Below are 6,577 nucleotides of genomic sequence, written 5' to 3' on the forward strand. Positions count from 1 at the left end.
ACCAAGGCAATGAGACAAAGCAAGGTAAACAGAAAACGTCATGAAATCAAAAATGAAAAGGTGAAATTGTCTTTATTTTCAGTGATCATTATCATTTACATATAAAATCCTTAAAGATGTACAAAACACCTATCAAGTAGAAAGTGAAAATGTTATGGTGGTGGGGCAACTAGTCAAGAAACAAAGCAATTGGATTCCTATACCATAGTAAAGACTTGGAAAAATAAACAATATAAATGGACTTTAAAAAGTTCCATTTAGATTAGCATAAAAATCATAAAGTACCTAGGGCAAATTTAACAAAAGGTGTGCAAGACTTCTACAACAAAAACTATCATGCCTTGAAGAGATAAATTAAAGAACTATATAAAATGGCAGTTACGCCATGTTCATGGATCAGAAGATTCAGTGTTGTCAAGATGTCAAGTATGTTGATTCTAGCACATACCTGGGTATAGAGAAAAGACCACTGAATGACCCATGGACTCACTGGAACCAGTAGGAGATGGTCATGGCCCTGGTGCCCCCAGTCTAAGAGGGGTCCATGATAGTGCTTCAGGTCCTCAGGTATGAAAGCAACTTGGACTCTCTGCAATGGTTCCCCACATGTCTGGCTATTCTCCAGTGTATGGTCACCCATGTAAACATCTATGTGTTCCTTTGAAGAAGCACTGGAGTAATCATTACTATATATACTTTCTCCAATGTAGCAGGGTCCTTTCTTGTGGAGACCCAGCCTCTCCCTCAGACAATGAGTTCCATTTCTGAAAATTGGCATATTCTCTTCTGGTATCAAAATATACTCTCAGACAAGGCAAATGAACTCAGTCTAGAGAGCGCACAATTCTCTAGTGTAAATTTAAAAATGGTGGTACGTGCATTAGAAACATCTGAAATATTTGTTAAAACTGCAGATTTCTGGGCCACATATCTGATCTACTGATCAGAATATGCTATAGCAATCCCCAGAAGTGTACATTTTTAACCTCCCACCCTACTCTGTCATTCCGATGCACACTATAATTTGAGAAAAAGCTACTTCACTAGGAAGGCAGATTCAAGATGTGGCAGACAATGTCAACCCAAGGAATTATTCAGGTAAGTATAGTTACCAGAAAGTTTATCCAATAACATACAATTCAAATAGATTTCAAGTGGTGGTCAGTCAAAACTGATTTGTGTTTATAGGAGAGCAATTTGTTCTAAGGCTCGGGGTGGTACCGGGATGGATGGGGAAATAAAGTTAGCCTGTCGAGGAAGGAAATATTTAGAACTCTGTTAGGTGTTTTGGTGTCCTGGAGTTGAGAACAGAGCCCTAGTCTGAAGGGCATCTCTGATACATGAGGCTGCATAACAAGACAAAGTAGCAAGTGGCTATTGAGTGTAAAACAGTGGGCTAAGGACAATTCTGACATCAGGTAGGGATTAGGAGGTTCTGGGCCTTGCAGCCTACGCTGAGGTTCAGAATTCCCATTGGATCATTAGGCCCTTGGTCTTCCTGATAATACGGCTTAATTCAAAGCTCCAGCAATTGTGAAATGAGGCTGCTTACATGTCAGATTTGACTCCGAAGCCGTCCCATGGGTGGCCTATTGGTAGACCTCGCTATGGGCCGCTAGGAACACCGAAATCAAAACTAGATGGCATTAGACCCTCTTGAGTCTTATTGAACTATCCTCCATGTCTCCTACTTTTATTTAAAAACAGGAAGTTAAAGAGAATATCCAGAAAATAGTTCATTAGCTATCTTGATTTCCAGTCTATCTTATCAATATATCCTCCCCCTTATTACTGGTTGAGCTTCTGTTGTCCTTCCCAATATACTGTTAATTCTAAACTCTTCCTATTGCTTGTCAGTATAAATGAAGATTCCAGGCACCTTTACCAGGCAGGCTTTGTTAATGATACTACTGAAAAGATGTCTTTCAAATGCTGCCATACATTGCTTATGACGGATTTCAAAAGCAATTTCCCCCTAGTTGTAACAAAAGGACATCATTTCCACCACTGCTTTATGCTACAAGTGCCTTAACGCAATTGAGAAATACTGTTCAGTTCTTTACTTTTAAAAAGTGATATGTAAAGTATTACATTTTCACAGCATGTTTCAACCTACACTAGATTACTTACTGTAGTATCTTATTCTGACCAAGCTATTTGATTTAGAAATGTCGTACATTACTAAATGTACAAAGTGTAATGTTACTGACCACCTTTCATCTGTTTATGAGACATTCATGAATATTGCTTAATGAACTAGGACTGGTCCTTGTTCCAAAACTTTAGTGTATGTTCCAATCTTCATTTAAATGCATAGCAAATCCTGCCATTTCTAATTCTATCTTCATCCTTTGGCATCTTTAATTATGATCATTAGACAAATGCTATTTCCTGGAAAGATTGTTTTTATCACTTCTTTACATGAGTTGCATTTGCTTAGGAGGGCTGAGATGTACTTCAGCCACTATACATCTTTATTTCTTTACTGCGTTAATGCCACATCTGTAAAGATTTGAAAATATAGCCTATCTCCTGGAGATGAGTTTATAATTTCTTCCAAGTCTATCTAAAGCTTTTATAGACATATTATACAAAAGAAAAATGATGTAAGGTTCTAATTCAATTAACTATCCCTTTTCCTGGAATGGAATTAGTACGCTGCCCTAATTTCAGCACTGCAGAAGGTTCCATTGGAAAGTGTTGGCGAGCAATTTATTTAATGGTCCGAGCTCCAGCCCTGGCTCTGTCAGAAATGAATTTAGGACTTTATGTAAATCATTTCCTTTATCTAGACTTCTACGCCACTGTCCAAAAACTATACATGTAATGTTCTAGAAAAAGGACCCCATCTGAGGTTCCTGCCATCTCTAAGATGCTTACCTTCTGTGTATCATTTGAACTTATGGTCTTACCCTAAGTCTGTGTTGGAGAGAAATCTCTTGTGGGAATATAAATTCTAATGACAGCTTGATTCCTCCCCGTGTCTGGCTAGATCAGTTCTTTTTTGCTGAATGCACGAAACAACAAATTGCTTTAGTTTGCCTAGAAACGGGGATAAACACAGAGACTCACATTCTTCGTAGGAGACATTCTTTGTCACCTGTGCATGGGATGGCTTAAGAGCCCTCGGCATTGATGGAAGGAATAGGCAGCATCTGTAACTACTTGTGTGGTTAAAGCCAGAGACTCCCATGTCTGGATCCTGTTTTTCTCCTGTGCGCTGTGGAGGAGCTCTGAAGTATACTGTGTACTGACTCGATGAACTTGACCAGAAAGGAGGCTTTGCCCGGGTCTCTATTCAGACGAAAAGCAGAGTTAGCATTTATCCCAACAATGCACTTCTCCATTTATTACAGGCTTTAGTTATGAATTTCAGATTCTCCAAGGACTGCATGAAACTTTCAGGTGGAAGACAAAATGTGGGGAAGTTGATGTGTTTGGGTTGACAGCAAACCCTAGTAAGGTTTTCCTGGCTTTATATTTCAACTTCTGGGCATCTGCATCACATATGCAAGGATAACACACAAGTTAAATGTCAACTAAAGTTCTCCGGAAAGGAGCTGTTAATTAAAGACTACAAAAATAAAAGGACTCAGACTGTCCCATTTCTGTTTTTCTCATTTCTTTTCTTTTTTCTGTTTTGGAAGCCTGTTCTTTAAAACTCACTGAGCAGTTGAGTTAAGCCAGAACAGAGCTCCATTTGAAGAGAAGCTGGCCTAAATCGTCCTTTTGGAACCCTCCCAAGTGCGGAGGAAAGAATGCTTGGCATCCCAGGTCCATTAAGGAGTGAAATGTGACCAGCGCCAGACATTTTCTGCTTTACTGACGCAGGGGACCCTATGAAGCGGCAGTTGAATATAAAACAGGCGTTTAGCCTGAAAGAGAGTCTCAATATTTCTCTAGCTCTTTCATGCAAATATTGTTTTAAAAACACCATCAGTGGATAGATATAATTCTTCAACTATTTTACCTTGATGAGTATACTTTCATGGCAAAATTATAAGTTCTGTAGCATAATTCATACTCTGTCATATAGGATTTTTTCTATTATTTGAAAGCAGATTAGTAACCTTGAGACCTATGAAAACATGGAAACATATTGTACCTTTATTTTCCATATTGGGCAATTAATCACTTTTAAACACACTATATTTTTTTCCAATTTGGGTAAATATTATTATTATTATTATTCTTGCAGGGAAAGATTCACTTTGAGCAAACATCTCTTGCCAATCTTCCTTTTTTTTTTTTTACCCCCCAAAGCCCCAGTATATGGTTGTATCTCTTGGTTGTGAGTCCTTCTAGTTCTTCTATGTGAGCCACCACCACAGCATGGCTACTGACAGACGAGTGGTGTGGTTCCATGACCAGGAAGTGAACCTGGACCACGGAAGCAGTGAGAGTACCAAATTAACCGCTAGACCATCAGGGCTGGCTTGGTAAATATTATTTTTAATTCTGTGTATCTGTGTGTATATATACATGTTTGTATTTATATTTTACATAAAATTTACATCTAAGTATAAATATTTATATGCATACACCCATGTGTATGTGGGTACAACAATAAGAATCACTTATTGTATGTATACATGCTCATAGAGGGATCTTATGCATTCATACATTTAACAACTGTTTATTGAGCACCTACTTTGCCAAGCACTCTTCTAGATTTGTGGGATATTTCAGTAAAAGTTAGACCAAAATTCTACCCTGAAGTATTTTATATTCTGTCAGTTGCAGCACTTTTGACTTATTGCTACTATTTAGGGCAAAATGAATACATTTACGGCTTTGTGCAGCATCAAAAATATTATAGGGGGAGAATGAATAATTGACATTATTATTTTTTATGAGTTCTATTGCTTCATTTGTATCAATTATTAAGTGCAAGAGATTTTTATCTTGGTCAATTCCATTTTGTTAGATTTTTATAAGTACATCTTTATCAGGAAGCACCCTATGGCATTTATTATTCATATTTTAGATTTTAATAAATATTACCCAGCATAAAAAAGACACACAAAATTCAAATAACTGTATAGTTATTTATCTTCTAAATTACTTTATTGACAGATAAAGTAGCATAGAGAATTTTATATTCTGTATTCCTGGTCCAAGATTCAAAGCCAAATTTCTTCTTGAGCGTAAACTTCTCTGTTCATATCAGTCATGCTGTATTGTTTATTTAACTATGAAAGATATATAAGAAAACTTGTAAGAATGTATAAAGTTCAATAAGATAACATTACAATTGGTGATAAAAGTGGAGACACATAATGAGCTGTCAGTAAGTGAGTAAAATGCACTCCTGACCGTGGGTGTACTGAGTTGGCGTCAGTGCTTCCCAACCATAGTTGCAGGTTAGAGTGATTTAGGTAGCTTAAAAATACAGACTCCCACACCTCTTCACCCTTGAAGTCTGATTTGATTGGTCCCCTGAGGTGAGGATCTCTCAGTGTTGGATTTTTAAGAATTTTAGAAGCAGTTCTAGTCTGTAGCCGAGGCGAGAAAGCCACCGCTGTAAGTGGACCATAGATTTGTCTTTCAGGCCACTTAAGTAATAATGTCTATAAGAGTAGAAACGCGTCCATCATTCAGGATAAACATGACACTGTGGCCCTAGGACTAAGTAGATTTTTCCTGGGAGGACTTATAGTGACACAATGACCACATCCTCAATGGCACCTCTGTAAAAGGCACAGTGATGAGAACCATCAGACTCCTTCTTATAATGATTCTGACTGGTGGCACCACATTTGTATCAATGATATTACATTTTCTCAGCTACTGTGTTACTAAAAATAGAAAAAAAATACGAAAACTTAAAACAGGTGCAAGCCTGTGGAAATATCTTGCCCTAGAAGTTACAGCAATATAACTTCTAGCCTGCTTCTGGCAGACGCTGATTAGATACAGACTAATTCTCACTGTATTGACTCTGCTACATGAAACAAAAGGACTCCCATCATTAAATTAACAAGGAAAACAACCTACAAAAGTAATTAGGGAGGAAAGAAGGGTAAAAGTAATCCAAATAAATGGTAAGAGAAGGGTTTATTTTAGTAACACTTGGACATTTTGCAATAGCAAGGATAATGTTTCATAAGTCCCATTAATCTTTATAAAGAGCTGATACCAGTGGAAATTGAAAACAGTGATGCGCCAAAGCCTGATCTATGTTGTTTCAGCCATAGTCTTAGAATTGGATTTCATAAATCCAAACAGCAACCCTTAACGTTATTCCTGCATCTTTTGATGTGACAGAGAAAGGATTCCTGTCAAAACCAATTAAAAAGCTAGAACTATTTGGAAGCATGAAATGCTTAACATTAAGACCACAAAAACCAGATTGTAGAAGTTTAATATTGTGACCGTCAAAAGGACATATTATACAATACAGAAATCAATGGTGACTGGGGGATCAATTATCAGTGGCATTATGCTTGAAGGCAGGCCATTGATCATTTCTGTTGCCGCGGCTATGATTTCTATTGCTGCGGTTAATGAATGCTGTTGAACCTGCTACCCAACCCTAATCAGGAGCATTAGCCATCCCTCCGTCCCCAGTTTCCAA

Source organism: Equus quagga, chromosome 12 (assembly GCF_021613505.1).
Source record: "Equus quagga isolate Etosha38 chromosome 12, UCLA_HA_Equagga_1.0, whole genome shotgun sequence".
NCBI lineage: Eukaryota > Metazoa > Chordata > Mammalia > Perissodactyla > Equidae > Equus > Equus quagga.